The sequence below is a fragment of the Oncorhynchus nerka genome, linkage group LG18 (genome assembly GCF_034236695.1).
Source record: "Oncorhynchus nerka isolate Pitt River linkage group LG18, Oner_Uvic_2.0, whole genome shotgun sequence".
Taxonomy (NCBI): domain Eukaryota; kingdom Metazoa; phylum Chordata; class Actinopteri; order Salmoniformes; family Salmonidae; genus Oncorhynchus; species Oncorhynchus nerka.
This window is the reverse complement of record NC_088413.1, coordinates 61,038,337-61,056,395: the sequence shown is the minus strand read 5'-3', so window position 1 is coordinate 61,056,395 and position 18,059 is coordinate 61,038,337. Positions and strand designations below refer to the sequence as shown.

The 18,059-nt window shown below is 41.9% G+C and overlaps 1 long non-coding RNA gene and 1 pseudogene across 3 annotated transcripts; one reads left to right on the top strand and one right to left on the bottom strand.

Moving 5' to 3' along the window:
- Positions 1–519: 519 nt before the first annotated feature.
- Positions 520–5,224, top strand: LOC115146259 (uncharacterized). Of its 3 annotated transcripts, none has more exons than XR_010459774.1 (4): positions 520–790; positions 1,008–1,369; positions 2,643–2,776; positions 2,907–5,224. It is a non-coding gene; the product is annotated as an uncharacterized LOC115146259 (long non-coding RNA). The 3 variants fall into 3 exon arrangements; XR_003866115.2 differs by having other exon boundaries at positions 528–1,155; positions 1,322–1,369; XR_003866114.2 differs by having other exon boundaries at positions 532–1,369.
- Positions 3,848–18,059, bottom strand: part of LOC115146257 (inverted formin-2-like) — a 29,416-nt pseudogene continuing 15,204 nt past the window's right edge.

The window sequence follows — 18,059 nt, the reverse complement described above, 5'->3', positions numbered from 1 at the left end:
GCGGCTTGAAAACGTTCATAACAATGGCATGACGTGACCCAGTGACGGAGGTGCAAGCTATGAACACTTTTATGAAAACCACATTTTCGTACCCTACAAAAATAAATGTAACTGTATTTTAAGACGGTTAAATGCTGTTAGAATTGTAAGTCCCATACATATACTTACAATTCTAACAGCTTTTCTGTTAGTAGAGCATTTAACCGTCTTAAAATACAGTTCCATTTCTTTTTGTATTGTACGAAAATGTGGTTTTCTGTTTGTAAATTTACATTTGTGTATATGAAATTTGGCCAAAAGAATAATGAAATGAATTACATAAAAATGTTTCAGCTTATTTCTATTGTATGTAAAGAATCCAAACAGTACATCTCTCCATAATAGTGTAAAATCTTCATAAAAGTGTTCAATTATAAACCTACTGATGTCTTGCCACAGTTTTCTTACATGCATACTGTAATGAAACAGCAAGGAGCTCGACCTTCGAGCGGGAGGTCCGGCGCGCTATTGACTGTGCGGTAAGAGCATGCTCGAACGGTAGAGTCGATTTCCGCGCTTATAAACCCAGGGTCGTTACACTACTCCCTCCTTTCAAAGAGCGCGCTAGCTTGCGACTCTACGTCTTACAGGAACGCGCTCACCGGACTAGCACACGCACTGTCGTGGATGCGAGGTCCGATCACTTCTGACACCAATGTAATGGAACAGCAGAGAGCAGGTCTCGAACCCTCGACATTCGAGCCCGAGGTCCGGCGCGCTATCGACCGTGCCGTAAAAGAATTCTCCAACGGTAGAGCCGATTTCCGCGGTTATAAAACCAGGGTCGTTACAATACAATGGCAAAAAAACATGCAACAAAATGTTGCAGGAGCAATTTGAGTTGTTTTCCTTAAATTTCTTCATATAGTGGTTGGCAGGATAATATTTGTGAATAATTTAAAAGGAAACTTCCTTAATTTGGTTAACATGTAGGTATGTGTGGCAACATCCAAACTTTTTTCCAACAGATATGATCAATAAATCCATTCCAATAAGGCATGACATAAGGTATAGATACAACATCCTGCAGAAACAAGGTTCGTATCGCTCTGTTGTTGAATGGACCAAAAGAGAAACAAATCTTTCCTACTGATGAGTCAACAGGGTCAATAGAAGGTAGGCTCTGCGGGTCAGGTTTTGACACGTTCCTGAATAACATAGCAACACCTGAGGGAATGGCATCTAAAACGATTGCAAAATCTGTGTTACAGGGACCTTGTAAAGTGATAAGATAGCAACATTTGTCTATTTTGCCCAGCTCTCAAACTGTGTCTGTCTGTAGGAGTTCCTACTGGAGGAGTGGTTGCAGTGTTGCCAACTAATTTTCAGGGTAAGTTGCTAGAGGCAGGTTGATTTGTTGCTAAAAGTTGCTAAATGAAATTGTGATGTCTTTGCGTGATAACGTAAATTTGCGTCATTACGTAAATACACAATAACGTTACTCAAATTGACTGGCCATCTCGGCAAAAAAATGTGATTTGACATTTTTTCAGGTACAGACTCCCACTCTTTTCTGTACTTCTGGCTGTACATTTTTGATTGAGGCATGTTGATTGATGTAAGTTCTGTTCAAGATCAAACATTCGTGACCAACTATATTAATAATTGGGTTTGGCTCGTAGAAACCCGTACTACTGCTGCAGTCAGGCAACAATGACTTGCAATTTGCTGCTGGTCTGCTGCTGCCTGTGCGCGAGCTAAGCGCCTGCTGCTGACGTCATTCACAACGCACTTTTGCACACAGGAATGTGTGTTGTGACTGAGTGTTTGACAGAGAAGATCGTTTTGTGGTTTTAGCGTTTGAGACACTTTTCAAAAGTTGCTAAAAGTTTAAACTACATTTTTAAAGTAGCTAAATTTGTTGCTAGGTGCTGTTTGAAAAAAGAAAGTTGACAGGGTAGTCTGAAAAGTTGCTAAATCTAGCAACAAAATTGCTAAGTTGGCATCACAGAGTGGTGGCCTTGGAGGGCAACTTTACTGTAGCACATGTGCTCATTATCATTGAGTTAATCTATAACAGGTGATACAAGTAGGTGTCCCATGTTAGCTAATATGCCTGTGCACGCTAGCTAGCTGGAACATATGGATTTACAGTACTAACTCATATTTCATTAAAGTACACGGTTCACTGTGACACAAGAGAACACGCCAGACTAAGAATTTTCAAGAGGTGGAGGCCAGTGGGAGGATCTATAGGAGGACAGGCTCATTTTAATGCTGAAATGGTATGGAGTCAAACATGGTTTCCATATATTTGGTGTTTTTCATACCGTTCCATTCCAGCCATTACAATGAGGCCATTCTCCTATATCTCCTCCCACCAGCCACCACTGTGCTAAAGTTAAGACCATAATGAATACTATATGGACAGAGTCGATCTGATCCTAGATCAGCACTCCTACTCTGATGGTAAATTATCTCTCACTCATCCTTTCTATAACTTTTTGACCCCCTGTTCTATGATTAGTAGATGTGGGTGAGTGGACATACACATCTGGGACTAGCCTAGCCACAGATGTTCTTCTCAACTATTGGCAAGGAGTAATTTGACACCTAATCACCATGAAATATGCTTTATTCTGCATTCAACACTTCGATTGCAGGAGAGCTGAGCACCTATCAGATCCTCTGCTGTCCTTCACCCCTTGGTGCAGTCTGCTGACCATCGCTGGGGCCAGGAAAAAGTCTGTCAACCGAAGTAGGAGCCAAGTGTATCACCATGCAACACTCTACCGAGGTAGACTATGCTTTGAGTAGCAACTGACTGACTGACAGTCAGGCATGCAGAGACACACTCAAATTCGACTTGACATTATCTTGACAGAACTTTACTCAGATACCCCCACTCTATTTCATCTCCACCCTAGGTTCCGGGTGATCTCCCATCTTCTTCATAGTGGCCTCAGCTGTACTCCACTGGTCAACTGGAAACCCACCGCATAACCTCTAGCCAGGTGAATCAAGAGCTTCACCAGAGACGGAGGAGGAAGCGAGACATCCTGGCCTTCCTACGTCACCGCTTTATCTGCTTGTTGCCCTAGCACAGTGTTTCCCTACTCCAGTCCTCCATCAGTATACATTTTTATTGTAGCCCCAGACAAGCACATCTGATTCAACTTGTAAACTAATCATCAAGCCCTTGAGTTGAATGAGGTGTGTTTGTCTGAGGGCTACAATGAAAATGTGTGCGGTTAGGGGTACTTGAAGACCAGAGTTGGTAAACAACGAGGGAGTTCTATTAACCTGAGCTGCGGTGCACTGGTCTATGACCCATAGCGTGAAAGGGACAAATCTGTGAGGGAGGAGTGCCCTTCTCAAATCTAACAGTAATTTGTGCCACTCTGTCATGCTGTCGACAAGGCAGCATGGTGCATCTTTCAGAAACATTTTTTCCCTTAAAATATGTTAGAATTGTCAAACTAGTTGTTTTCATTGTGATTGCAGATAATGCGTTTTTATCAAAAGCAATCACTTTCACATGTGAAAACACAGGCCTACTCATTACTCCATGTGCTTAGTCTAGTCCACAGTAGGCAATCTCTTTTAACCCGCTGCAAACTGCTCCCAGTGGGGCAACCCGGGCCAGTAATCGAATCCCTGCTCACATTTTAAGCCCTAACAGAGGTGCTCGACCCTAAACACATGTGGACTGACTACAGGTTATAAAGAGGCAGAGGGCATGAACTGCAAGGTGAAAGACAGACCATAGTTAAAGGGATACTTTGGGATTTTGGCAATGTGGCCCTTTATCTACTTCCCCAGAGTCAGATGAACTCCGCTGTCATAGATGTTCAAATAATCCATAATGTAAAAATAAGGGGATTTTATATTATTTTCAACATATATCATTTATTTCAAAAGTGACAGTAGGTTTGCTGGGATTGTGGCTGTGCAGAGACCACAGACAGTAGTAGCCTAATGGAACAAAACAGGCTGCATGGGAACGTGTTCATGACTCAGCTTCTTGGTCGGCTACAAATCAACCTGGCCAGGGAACAATGGCAGCTTTTCAGTTGATTTCAATATTTTTAAGAACTCTAAATCATCCAAAGGAAGAACATGCCGATATCATCTTGGAGGAATCAATTTAGTCCAATATAACGTAGACCTAGTCCATTGCAATGTGCACAAACCATGTATGGGAGAAGAAGAAAAAATATCATCTCAACATTTCCTTCCCTCTTGACTTCCTCTTCCGGGAATCGCCTAGGGAGAGGACAGACTGAAATTAATAGATTGAAGGAATAAAAATGGACATACCAATGACTTTAAAATAGTATGCCGATAATATCCCGACATTTGTAGTTACGATTGCATTTGATGGATCAGAAAGAGGCTTGGCAGGGGTGAGAATGGACTTTTATTATGTTTCTTATGCCATTTCATTTCCAAAATAATCATATAGTGCTACTGGTTGCATCAATCATTAAAGCACTAAATTAATTTATATTAAAACATCTTTCAGCAAAGACAGACTTACAAAACGACACAGTTTACAGGAAGCACAAAAAAAGTAATTGTGTTAGTAGGTTAAATAATCCATTTAGCTGTTTAGGTTGTTGTGAGGTTGGGCAGTTCAACAACATATGGGTACGGAGGTACAGGAAACAAAGACAAACTCTTTCAAAAAGATTACACACAGAGCAGAAATGCTAAGCAAGTTCTTCCTACTGAGGTATGACATTGAAGTGTACTTGGATATAAATGATAAATGTTCAACTGTGGCGTTTGAGGTGTCAGGTTGATCTTAAGATTTGTCAAGATATAAGATTCAGGCTGACAAAAGGGCATAAAGTAGCAGCCAAAATGCCAGACAAAGTGGTTTATCTTGAATTATTACAATTTGTTTACCAGGATTTTAAAGATGTTTACTGAAGAGGACAGTGTTAATAGCAGGACAAGACACAATCAGATGAAACCAGATCCTGGTTAGACCGACGCACGTCTGTTAATTGAAATTATGGCTTGGTGCTGACGGGTTGAATAAAAATGTCCCTCTTGCACCAGTTAGTTTTCCATCCAGTCGTTTGACCTACCTCACTGCAACACACACCCCTTTTTACATTTAGGGTGTCGCTTTCCAGTGTTACCTTGTGCTTTAGAGAGTCAAAGAAAAACAAACACGAAAAACAAACTATTTGATCATGAAAGGACTCAATAAGATGTAAATGGGAAGCTTTTAAGATCGGTTTCCAAAAACAGTACATTCATGCTAAAACGTAACTTTTAAAAACAGCACCAAATGATCAGACACTATATATAAAGTAAAATGCAATAAAACCACATAAAAAAAGGGGACAACATCTCCCTTTCATACACATCAGGAGACCACAGTTCCAAACATCTTTATTAGAATGAATTAATACATTACCTTCATTACTCTTATTTTTGTTTCTTCTAAAGAGCTTCTGCTGTTTTTTATCCTCTGGTGTTAGGGGTCCCGACTCAAAAGAAGGCAGAGCTTCGGATACCGATGAGAGCAGATCTTTAGAGTCCACTCCAACGCTTTGCACCGCACTGACCAAACACTTGTTGCCATTGGTGTCTGTGTTTCCATTGGTGTCTTGTTGTCCGTTAGTTACACCCTTATCCTGTGCCACCATCTTCACCACCATGTCATCCCCAGTCTCAACTGGTCTAAGAGTCTTTACCATCATGCTGCTGCTCTCACCTTCAACGTCATCTTGGCCTATGGTTTTTCCCATCAGCTTGCGCTCTATAATCATGTCCATATCAGCGACAGCCAGTGTGCAGGCTCCATTAAGTTGACCCTCTCCATTGCTCTGTGAGCACTCGGGCATCAATTCCTCCGTCACCAGGCCACTGTTGACATTCTGGTTGATTTCAGCCAGGTCTGTGAAGGTAGAGGGGCTTGGGGTGTTATTTAGGACATCCATTCCTAATATTGCCGGAGGTGGCGAATTGTCTGTGGGGAGGCTTCGCAGAGGCTCCCCTCCATCCTGGGATTCAGCTGGGAGCCGGGTAGTCTTTGTCAAAGCTGTTTTTTGGGGGTATATTTCTTTGGGTATGCTGGGGAATCCGTTCACTCCTTCTCTTGGTGCCCTCTCCTCTGCCTGGGGTTGGGTGGGAATGGGAGTACTGAAGACTTCTGAGACCGAGGCTTCGACATCTTCTTTTACAGGCTTGACACTCGATCCTGCAGGTGAGAGGTTCTGTTAATGCTTGAAGAGAGGAAGAGCAGGTCTACTGTACCAGGCATTCCTAACATTCCATCATTCTTAATTAAGCAGGCAATGTTTAAATCTGGCAAGTGCTGTTAAATAAAATACACAACCAAGCACACATTCTTGATGAAATTAAGCAGGTGTAATTGGTAGTGGCTGCAATAAAGCTCAAATGTAAGCACAGATGATTATTTAAAAAGTAATAGAGCAATAACTCTTAGCAAAGATGTTTCTTTAATTTACAATTTGTAGAAACTTTTGAGAATAGAAAGGTTCAGAACTTTTGTGAAACATAACAGAGTTGAAAAATATGAATGAAAACTAGATGGTGGTCAGAGAGAGTGGAGGGTCTGAATGTAGCTGAAGGGATTAAAAACAAAACAACTATTGTAAAATATACACTGTCTGTAAAATGTATATAGTATGTATATGCTGGAAGTAGAAGCCTAAGTGTTGTTGTCCATTAGTTTACTCCAATTAGGGGAGGTATGGTAGAGTTAGGGGAAAATATATGGGAGACTGGAAATGAAGCAGACATTTACATTGATGGAAGCCACAAACCATCCGCAATATTAAAGCTAATCTACCCCCCTAATATACAGTACCAGTCAAAAGTTGACACACTCATTCAAGGGCTTCTTTATTTGTACTATTTTCTACATTGTAGAATAGTGAAAAAACTATGAAATAACACATGGAATCATGTAGTAAAATATATTTTATATTTGCAATTCTTCAAAGTAGCCACCCTTTGCCATGATGGCATTCTCACAACCAGATTCATGAGGTAGTCACCTGGAACACGTTTCAATTAACAGGTGTGCCTTAAATTTGTGGAATTGTTTTCCTTCTTAATGCGTTTGAGCCAATCAGTTGTGTTGGTGGTATACAGAAGATAGCACTATTTGGTAAAAGACCAAGTCCATATCATGATAACAGTTCAAATAAGCAAAGAAACGACAGTCCGTTACTTTAATACATGAAGGTCAGTCAATGCGGAAAATTGCAGTCGCAGAAACCATCAAGCGATATGATGAAACTGGCTCTCATGAGGACCGCCACAGGAGAGGAAGACTCAGAGTTACCTCTGCTGTAGAGGATAAGGTCATTAAAAGTTAACGGCACCTCAGATTGCAGCCCAAATAACTGCTTCATGAAGTTCAAGTAACATACATCAACATCAACTGTTCAGAGGAGACTGTGTTAATCAGGCCTTCATGGTAAAATAAACCACTACTAAAAGGACCAATAAGAAGAAGGGACTTGCTTGGGCCAAGAAACATGAGCAATGGACATTAGACTGGTGCAAATATGTCCTTTGGTCTGAGGAGTCCAAATTTGAGATTTGTGGTTCCAACCGCCTTATCTTTGTGAGACGTAGAGTAGGTGAACGGATGATCTCCGCATGTGTGGTTCCCACCGTGAAGTATGCAGAAGGAGGGGTGTGGTGGTGCTTTGCTGATGACACTGTCAGTGATTTATTTAGAATTCAAGGCACACTTAACCAGCATGGCTACCACAGCATTCTGCAGCGGTATGCCATCCCATCTGAGTTGCGCTTAGTGGGACTATCATTTGTTTTCCAACAGAACAATGACCCAACACAACTCCAGGCTGTGTAAAGGGCTATTTGACCAAGGAGGAGTGTGATGGAGTGCTGCATCAAATGACCTGGCCTCCACAATCACCTGACCTCAACCCAATTGAGATGGTTTGGGATGAGTTGGACCACAGAGTGAAGAAAAAGCAGCTAACAAGTGCTCAGCATATGTTGGAACTCCTTCAAGACCGTTGGAAAAGCATTCCAGGTGAAGCTGGTTGAGAGAATGCCAAGAGTGTGCAAAGCTGTCAAGGCAAATCTGTCAGTTTGGTTGTCATCTGAGACATTCTCATCAATGATAAGATGACAAACTCTACAGTGGCAAGTCTACACAGAGTTATCGGATTCACATAGAATTGTTGTTCAATTTAAATGTTTGAATATGAAATTATTCATGATGGGATGAAATGTGATTTTAGCTTCTAAAATGTGAGATTTGGGTTTTCATAAGGTAGGGCTCTGCTCAATCAGTGGCCCGCCCCTGTGAAGGGACATGGGCTATAAAACTTTTCAAACACGCCCTCCTCTCCCTTCCTATATAGGCCCTTGACCACAATATAACCTCCTGTTCCGAGGACGTGAGGACGACGGTCCTATGTCAGAATGGTTCAGATAATAACTACAGAACAAAGCCAACATCAGCGTGAGCTTTGGTTGCGAATGGTATGAACTTTGAACTCTTATTCACTACAGAAGTGATACCTCCTAGCCGTTGAGTTAACAACAGCAGATGCAAACGAGGGTTAGGAAGGAACAGACAGAGTATCCAGTCTATAACCCAACGACGTTACTACAACGTATACAATTGACCACCAGAGACATTCTTCAAAGGACTCGGTTGGGCAAAACGGCCTTCCATCTACCACCAACCTACCGAAGCGCAGCTCAGAGTAAATATTTATTGCATTTTCCTTTTCCAAATGGGCGGTAATTTAGAATGCATAAGATACTGTATTTACAATAGCAAAGCTTCGGCCTTTGTTCCTCAGTCTTCCCAGCCCCTTTTCTTTTGTGTAACAAGCTGTCATATCTGTTCCGCCCATTTTCCTTTAGGACGTATTTGTAATCAAGTTATGATTTAATTATGTGTATGTGTAATTAGTTAGGTATTTAGTAAATAAATAAACCCAATTTTGTATTGCTGATTCAACTTGTTAGCCAGGGTTTGTGCAGATAACCAAGAATTTACAACTTTCAGATGAGACTGAATTAAGATGACGATTAATATTGACTGCTATTGATGTAAAATATTACTAGGTCTTTAAGAGTTTATTCGGAAGATAACAGCTCTATAAATATTATTTTGTGGTGCCCGACTCTCTAGTTAATTACATTTACATGATTAGCTCAATCCAGGTAATATTCATTACGGAGAAATTGCTTTATAGAATAGCATGTCATATCACTTAATCTGCCAAAGACAAGACAGATGTCTTCACTATTATTCTACAATGTAGAAATTAGTAAAAATAAAGAATTGAATGGTGTTTCCAAACTTTTGACCGGTACTATATATCGGCGAAGCCTGGTTATGTTTCAGTATAGGAGTGAAGCTGGAGACAGGACAGGGTCAGAGTCGTCTTGTCCTTACCAGGCTGGCCCGTATCCCTATTCATTTCACAAGAGAGGGGGCTATCCGTTTCGCACCTGGGCCGGGTCTTCCTGAGATGAAAGCCTTTCCGGATATCATTAAGGAGGTGGTCGATAATACAGCCATCGTCCTGTGGCGGGGGTCCTTTCCGGACTGGTGACAGAGGATAGAGAGATGTATTAAGATACCACATGGCAGGCTACTCTATCGTCTTAGTGAGAATACAAAACATAGACTCCTGACAGACAGGAGATATGGACCATCAGAAGAACTCACTTATTTTTCCGTTCTCCCCCTTCTGCCTCTTGGATTCCTCCTCCTCAAGCTGCTTCTTCCTTTTCTCCGCCTTCACAGCCTGCTCTTTTCTGCTCTTGTTTTCCTGTGCATAGAACAAGGAACATACATAGAACATTGAAGTACATAGAACATTGAGAAATACGATTTGAGGCAACTTCATAACCAAACCTCTGTTTTCAATGTACTAGTGATGGAAATCAGTATGCCTTATCAACATTTATCAAAACTTGTGGAATTCCGTCTATTAGTGATGTGCTCCTCTGACCTTTAATGCTTTGATGAAAAGCCCCCTGAAGGTCTTAATGGTGCCGAAGAGCTCTTCCAGGGACAGTTGGTTTGCATCCTCACACAGGTAGAGTGCCAGGTCACCCTTCTTCCTCACAATCTCTGCAAACCGCTTTTCCAAATCCAGGCAGCCCTCCAGGTTTTCCTTGGGGAGGGAAACGAGGTTGAACCATTGCCTTTTAAAGAACACTAGTGTATAGTTGACCTCCAAAAAAGTTTTTTTTAAAAGTCATTATTGGGAGGCAACCACAATAGAATACAATTCACTGGTTTCATACCTCAATGACCTTTTCGAACTGCTCCTTTACATCGTCCACAGAGTTGGTGACTTTCTTTGCCGCTTCTTTCAGTCGTTTTACTAAGGCACTGGCTTCTGCCTGAATGGAGTCAAGGTTGACTCTGATGGATAAAAGGCAATATTTATAAATGTTTTAATGTAATTTAATCATTTGTTTATCAATTGCAGAGCTCATAACAATTGTTTGAATAAAAAGGGTTTTATACCCAGCTGCCTTTTCACAAATCTCAATGTCGTCAGGAAGGTTCAACAGCTCTGGGTGGTTCAGCTCTGTCTCCTGTAAACAAGTCATGAGTTTATTTATGATTTCCAACTTTGATTTCATTGTCCATGTGAAGTATGTTTGGTTTCTGTGAGGAGCACTGACCAAAGTTGTTTTTATCCTCAGAAAAGCACTAAAGCGCTATTATTTATGATAGGGTTACCTCCAGAATGTGATGGAGCAGGGTAATGCGGCTCTTGTTGGCCTTAGTCTCAGTCAGCTTCAGCAGAGAGCTGATCTTAAAGCCCTCAGCGTTCCCTGTGTGACTTCCCTGTGAGCAAGCAGAGAGTCAGGAGTTAGAGCTTTTCAGACTGCATTAGTGTTGCATGTTTACGGGTGAGTGGAATGTCATCATCCTTCATCGGTGGGGTTTAACGATTGTTGACATTCAATATTAATGGTACATTACCACCACCAACTGGACTGGAGTATAAATCCATTATACTTTGTGATGCAAAAAGAGGAAAAAGGAAAAAAACAAATTAGCCTGCCAACTAACCCTACATTCATTAAAAACCCACCACCCTATTTGATCGACGGTCTGGGAGAACAGGACACTCCCATTCAACACTCCCTGTAACTCTTCTGCAGTAAAATCTTGTAAACCCAAGTACTTCTCTGCAGCTGCTACAACAAAACCTATTTTCTGTGATTTACGTTCCATTTCAGCGTTACAGTTGATAACCATGGCAATGAACACCAAAAAGCCAGCCTTACTGAAGCACATTTAATTCGTAGATCTATCATTCTGTACTGGCAAAAGTCTACTACCCACTGGGAGCCTCTTATCATCCCTCAATATTGACCCATCTTCCTCTACTTCCTTCACTGCCTCAGGATACAACGCCTTCAGTACAACTGACTGACAACCTCAACCGGTCTCTCTCGCACCGGACACTTCTGATCCTCAGCAACATGGGCACCTCTATAGTTAACACATACCTTTTTTCACCAATACTACACATTCCTTAGTCCCATGCCCTCCTGCACACATCTAGGAATCTCCCTACCAACTGCAAAATGACCATAAACTTGGCACCTGAAACACTTGTGGGTTCGGCACGAAAGCTATTACAGGCTAACTGATATCCTAACATTACTTTGTCAGGTAGGAATGCCATCCTTTGGAGAGTCCTTACTTACATAGTTGAGGAAGTTTCCCACATCAAGGATGAGCCTGCAGAAACTAGGCATGAGAGTGCTCATTCTGAGACCTGAGGAGATATTTTTTTTTTATGAAACATTCTACGCAAAAAAATACTCTTTTAGACATTTTGAAAAACCAACACTTGAATAGTTAAAACATTTCCAGCACAAAGCAACAATTTGTTCTACATAGAACAGCATATAATAGTTACCACTCTTGACAGTTCTAACAAACACAATTATTCATAATAAACCTTACTGTGTCCTCTGCTAGCTTACAAAAATATGCAATGGATTCATAAGGAAATCATTGTAACATGAGTTTCAGTGGTGTAAAGTACTTATGTAGTACTTTAAAGTGTTTTTACTTAAGTAATTTTTGGGGTTCTGTATTTTACTACTTATATTTGACAACTTTTACTTCACGACATTACTAAAGAAAATAATGTACTTTTTAGTCCATACATTTTCCTTGACACCCAAAAGTACTTGGTACATTTGGAATGCTTAGCAGGACAGAAAACTTGTCCAATTGACGCACTTATCAAGAGAACATCCCTGGTCATCCCTACTGCCTCTAATCTGGCGGACTCACTTAACACATGTTTTGTTTGTAAATTATGTCTTGTGTTGGAGTGTGCCCCTGGCTATCCATACATTTCTAAAAACTGTACCGCCTGGTTTGCTTAATATAAGGAATGTTTTACTATAGATCCTTACGTATATCTTAGAAATGAAATGTACTTTTTATACTTAAGTATATTTAAAACCAAATACTTTTTCACTAGGTGACTTTCACATTAGTCATTCTCTATAAAAAAGGTATCTTTACTTTTACTCAAGTATGATTATTGGGTACTTTTTCCACCACTGGTGTTTATACAGGAAAGTTGGTGTTGACTTACACTGGCATGCTGATTCAACCACCTCTGCTTTGGGCTTGAGCATGTCCAGTACTGAGGTGGTCTCCTCACACAGCAACATACAGTCTATCCTCAGCTGGTAACTGTGGGTAGACACGAGAGCGAGGATACGAAGTAGGGATGGTATGGCAGGGAAGAGAGATACCATTGGGAATTAAGAAAGACAAGTCATGGAAGTGCCAAACAAAAACAGACACCAGATTCCGTTAACTATCACAGCCAGAGATTCTTCTCTACATCCAGTTTCCAGTGAGGTGCCAGGAATGATTAAAACGAGAAAAGGAACAGCAGTTACCATGGTACAGCCAGGAGAGAGATGTAGAATCGGTCTACATTGGCCAACTTTAATTTTTCTCCCAGGAAGGATTTCAGGTTATCTATCTAAATTGAGACAGAAAAGGGAGGCTCTTTAGTCAGACCACCATGTTTGCTGTATTAATAAAGGTGATTTGCAAACATTGTGAAAGTCTCTGGTACCTACAGTACCTCATGTTTCTCAGGTAAGAGTTTAATAAGCTGCTTCAAGACCTCCACATCGAACTTAGAGCGATCCCCACTCTGAATCAACACCACAAACTCATCATGAGAGCTAGATAGAGAAGCATGGAGAAAGAAAAGTAAGCTCAATGGGGTAAAAACATTGATATCAATACCGACTTAAATTACAAATTACCATTTGAATTGCTTGAGAAATATGTTCAAATTCAAGTTCTTCTTTGCGTCAATAAAGGAGATCTGTAGAGAGAAGAGGGGAATAGACATTTTGTTAGGGAGGTTGTTTTAGGATTCATAATGAGCCATGTTTCTGGTGTGCTCCAGATACGAGAGCTGTAATGAGTGTTGACCAGTGCACCTCTTTAGGCTCCTTTTTGACAGGAGCAGCTGCCCCCTTGTCTTTGTGTTCGGTCACTGGGAGACAGAACAGCTGTTCAATGCTGGAGTAGTTGGGCTCCAGAGGAGCGTCTTTCTGAGCTGAAGTCCACATGGAATGACCATCTGTGTGTATGTTAAAGGAGGGACAGAATAACCACAACACATCTGGAATTACCTCACAAAAAAAGTATCCAACCAGACAATCTTTTCCCATCTTACATAGAGCAGACTGCCTCTGTAAACACAGGGGAGGATCATTAAAGAGAGATGCCAAGGTTTTCCACTCACCAGTGACAGCTCTGAGTTTCTGCCAGTTGAGCTTCTTCATCCTCAAGGTGGGGCAACGGCCTGCCTTGGAGGCAGCAGCAGAGGCACACCCCAGGGACTGGCTACTCTGGGCCACCACAATGCCACCTATGCCAGGGGGAGGTGGTGGTGGAGGAGGCAGGCCTGGCATACCGGGCAAGGGTGGGGGTGGTGGAGGTCCTCCACCGCCCATTCCTGGTGGGGGTGGAGGAGGGGGAGGGCACCCTGCGGGCACCTGCATCCCTGGTAGAGGAGTTGGTGGTGGGGGTACTCTACCTCCAATGTGTTGTAATGGTGGAGTGGGGGTGGAGGAGGGGGAGGTGGGCACTGAAGGGGACCTGGTCCCATCAAATTGGGATATAGGACAGGTGGAGGAGAGGACACTTTTGTGGAGCATTTGGTCAGTCTTTCTTGGTCGTCGTCCACCATGTCGGTCTGAACAGCCTTATCAATCTTCTTGGGTGGCAGACCATCCACAGCATCGACACCAGCTGTCCTGCGCTTGGAGAACACCAGGCGTTGCATAATAATCTCACGAGAGTCCATATGAGCTGGAGCACAGAAATCACACACAAACACTCAAATCTACTGACTTTTGTTGACATGTAACCAAGACAAACATTTTTCCTACGCACGCTGTTCACCCAGACTGCAGTCCTTTGCCCATAACTCTCTTAGAGGTCAGCTTATTGAACGTGTCAGGAGCGTGATGACTCACAGTCTTGATCCAGCAGAATGGCCCGGTTAGTGATGGCCTCCAAGGCTTGCCAGATGTCAGCCCTCTCGGGCCCCAGTAGCAGCAGGGCTTGTAGGATGGACAGCAGCTGGCGGGACGACGGAGAGCTGCTCACCTTGAGGTTGAACAACACACAACCAAACCTTATTTTGAGTGCACTTATAATTTTGTTGTTTACGGAACTAGCCATGAGTAGGTGAAATGCAGTGTTATGGCAGTGCAGCTGACAGCTGTGCTCACTTTGTTGAAGAGGGTGATGAACACCTCCTGGTGACTGCTCATGTCTATGCCTCCATAGACCCTCAGCAGCTCCTCCTCATCCTCAGACATGGCCTCTTCAAACGCCTCACACTGAATGATCAAGTCCTCATCCTCCTCATCTCTGTCTCACACACAATTAAAAAGGGCCTATTGAACAAGTAGCCTGTTTACAATGTTTATTTCCCACTTGCACATCAGATCAACAAAATTATTGACAAATGTGCAGGTAACAAAGGTTTTGTTTAACATTTCACTCAAACTATATTGTACTTGACCAATGCATGGGCATTTCTTATCTGCACATGACAAAAAAGTCACAATGAAACGAGGAAGTAAGTCAAGGCACTCACCTAAATTTGGGCAGTATATCAAGTAATTGTAATCCTATAAAACAGAAACACTGCATTTAATAAAGACAGTCACAAAAGCAACGATCCAACTCCCAATTGATCAGTTTCCTACTTTGTAGTAGGTTATTAAAAAGTTGGAACACTGCGAGTGAAGTCGATTGCAGGTGAGCGATTAGGACATAATTATGGTGCGTTCAAGACAACTCGGAAATCTTCGACCTCAGACTTCAGTGCGTTCAAGACAACTGGGAACTCGAGTTGGATGACCAGCGTTCAAAACTATTTTTCCCAGTCAGAGCTCGTTTTTTCCAACCCACTAAAGTCGAAAGTCTGATATTTCTGAGTTCCGAGTTCCCAGTTGTTTTGAGCGTGGCATACAAGTCGAAAACTCAGACATCATATCAGAGCTTTGACTTCTGCTGCATTCATAACCAAGTGGAAAGTGGGAATTTACCAGTTGGATGCATTCAGGTGGTTGAATTCATTGAGAAACACTGAATGGCAAACAAGCTGTGTAAACCATACACTAAAAGTACAGCTATCATGCTTGTAAACAAATTATAGTGTTAAAAAATCATATTAATAGATTGCATTTTATAAATAATGTTTTGTTGCTGCATTTAACTGCTGCATTTAACTGCCAGAGGTAATTTCCTTATTAGGTGACGTCAGAGGTCAGCATCTGGGAGAAGTGGGAACTCAGGACGATAGATGAGTTTCCCACCAGTAATTACCAGTTGGAGGTCCGTTCAAAGGAATTTTCCCAGTCGTATGTGGTAAATTCCCCTTCCCACTTGGTTACTAATGCAGCATTCTCCTACCTGAAGATCAATGACTTCTCAATTTCTCTCTATGAGCTCGCTTTTTTCGAGTTCCCAGTTGTTTTGAATGCATCAAAAATCTATTTGCAGTAGAGTGGTGATGTGGAACAACTTCGAATAGGCTACATTTACAGAATTCTTTGAAAAAAATCTAAAATGTATTTCACATGAATAGCAAAATCACAAAGAAAGGGAATGGCGACTTGACTTCAGACAAGCTTTTGTTAGACTGCCGCCAATAGGGCCATTATAAAAAGGTAGGCATAAATCAAAGCCTGTTCATAGAGAATAGCCTACTTAGCCCAATATAATGGTGCTCTCAAGACAACTGGGAATTCGAAAAAAAAAAAGGTTAAATCATGACGTAAGTGATCTTTAGGTTAACGCTCTAGAAAGATGCCCGAGTTTCTGACATGAAATTTCGAGTTGGATGACCATTCGGCGCTAGTTTTTTCCCTGAGTTCCCAGTTGTCTTGAACGCACTGAAGTCAGAAGTCGGAGATTTGAGTGGTGAGTTCTGAGTGCTTTTGAACGCGGCATTAGACCGCTTTGGAATGTTCTTAGACTTCTTCTTATTAAATAAATAAATAATCAGAGGTCTAATATTGGGATAGACAATACTGTAACCTGTCAAGAACCATAATATTATGCATAGCATATATGACAGACTAGAGTTTATCAAATTTTGATATGCCTACTATGCCAATATTTCTTCAACAATTTCAGCACACAAATCTACAGCATACTGTAGCTAGGCCTAATCTTGATTTCCCCTTCATTAAAACACATATTTTTCAAAAACAAAAAAAAGATGAATGTAACACCATCTATGCCAGACACAAATGCATAATTGTATCCCTGAATATGAGGTTTGCACAAGATTCAGGTGTTTGGGGACAAGATAGGGGACAGATTGAGGACAGGCATATACAGTAGCTAGAAGGACATCGAACATCTCACTCCAAAATCATGGGCATTATTATGGAGTTGGTCCCCACTTTGCTGCTATAACAGCCTCCACTCTTCTGGGAAGGCATTCCACTCGATGTTGGAACATTGCTGTGGGAACTTGCTACCATTCAGCCACAAGAGCATTAGTGAGGTCGGGCACTGATGTTGGGAGATTAGGCCTGGCTCACAGTCGGCATTCTAATTCATCCCAAAGGTTTTCGATGAGGTTGAGGTCAGGGCTCTGTGCAGGCCAGTCAAGTTCTGCCACACTGTTCTCGACAAGCCATTTCTGTATGGACCTCACTTTGTGCATGGGGCATTGTCATGCTGAAACAGGAAAAGGTCTTCCCCAAACTGTTGCCACAAAGTTGGAAGCACGGAATCGTCTTGAATGTCATTGTATGCTGTAGCGTTCAGATTTCCCATCACAGGAACTAAGGGGCCTAGCCCGAACCATTGAAGAGGAGTAGGACAACATTACACAGGCCACAATAAACACCCTGATCAACTCTATGTGAAGGAGATGTGTCGCGCTGCATGAGGCAAATGGCGGTCACACCAGATACTGACTGGTTTTCTGATCCACGCCCGTACATTTTTTAAAGTTATCTGTAACCAAGAGATGCATATACGTGTTCCCAGTCATGTGAAATCCTTCGATTAGGGCCTAATGAATATATTTCAATTATAACTCAGTAAAATCTTTTAAATGGTTGCATGTTGCGTTTTATAGTTTTGTTCAGTATACATTTTGTCATTAACAATGTGCCACTGTGTGACCTTGCATATGAACTGAATCTCTGCCAAGTGGCTGAGTAGTGAAGATAAACAATGTGCTGTACCAATAAATTCCTTGCGGATCTTGTCTCTCTGTTGCAGGTCGTCTGTCCCAAAGATGATGGCGTTGATGACACTGAGGAGGGTGACCATGTAGGGCATGTTGTCTGTGGCCTGCAGCTCGTTCATGATCACACTGAAGCGATACAACTGGGTCTTCACACCCTACGGGACAAATGAACACATTAGACGTACTGTATATCATTCACTCACACTGTGTGAGGACAGCCCCACCCCCCACCCCATACACGGAATGGTTTAATATTGATCAGAAAGTAACATTAATCAATGTATTGAC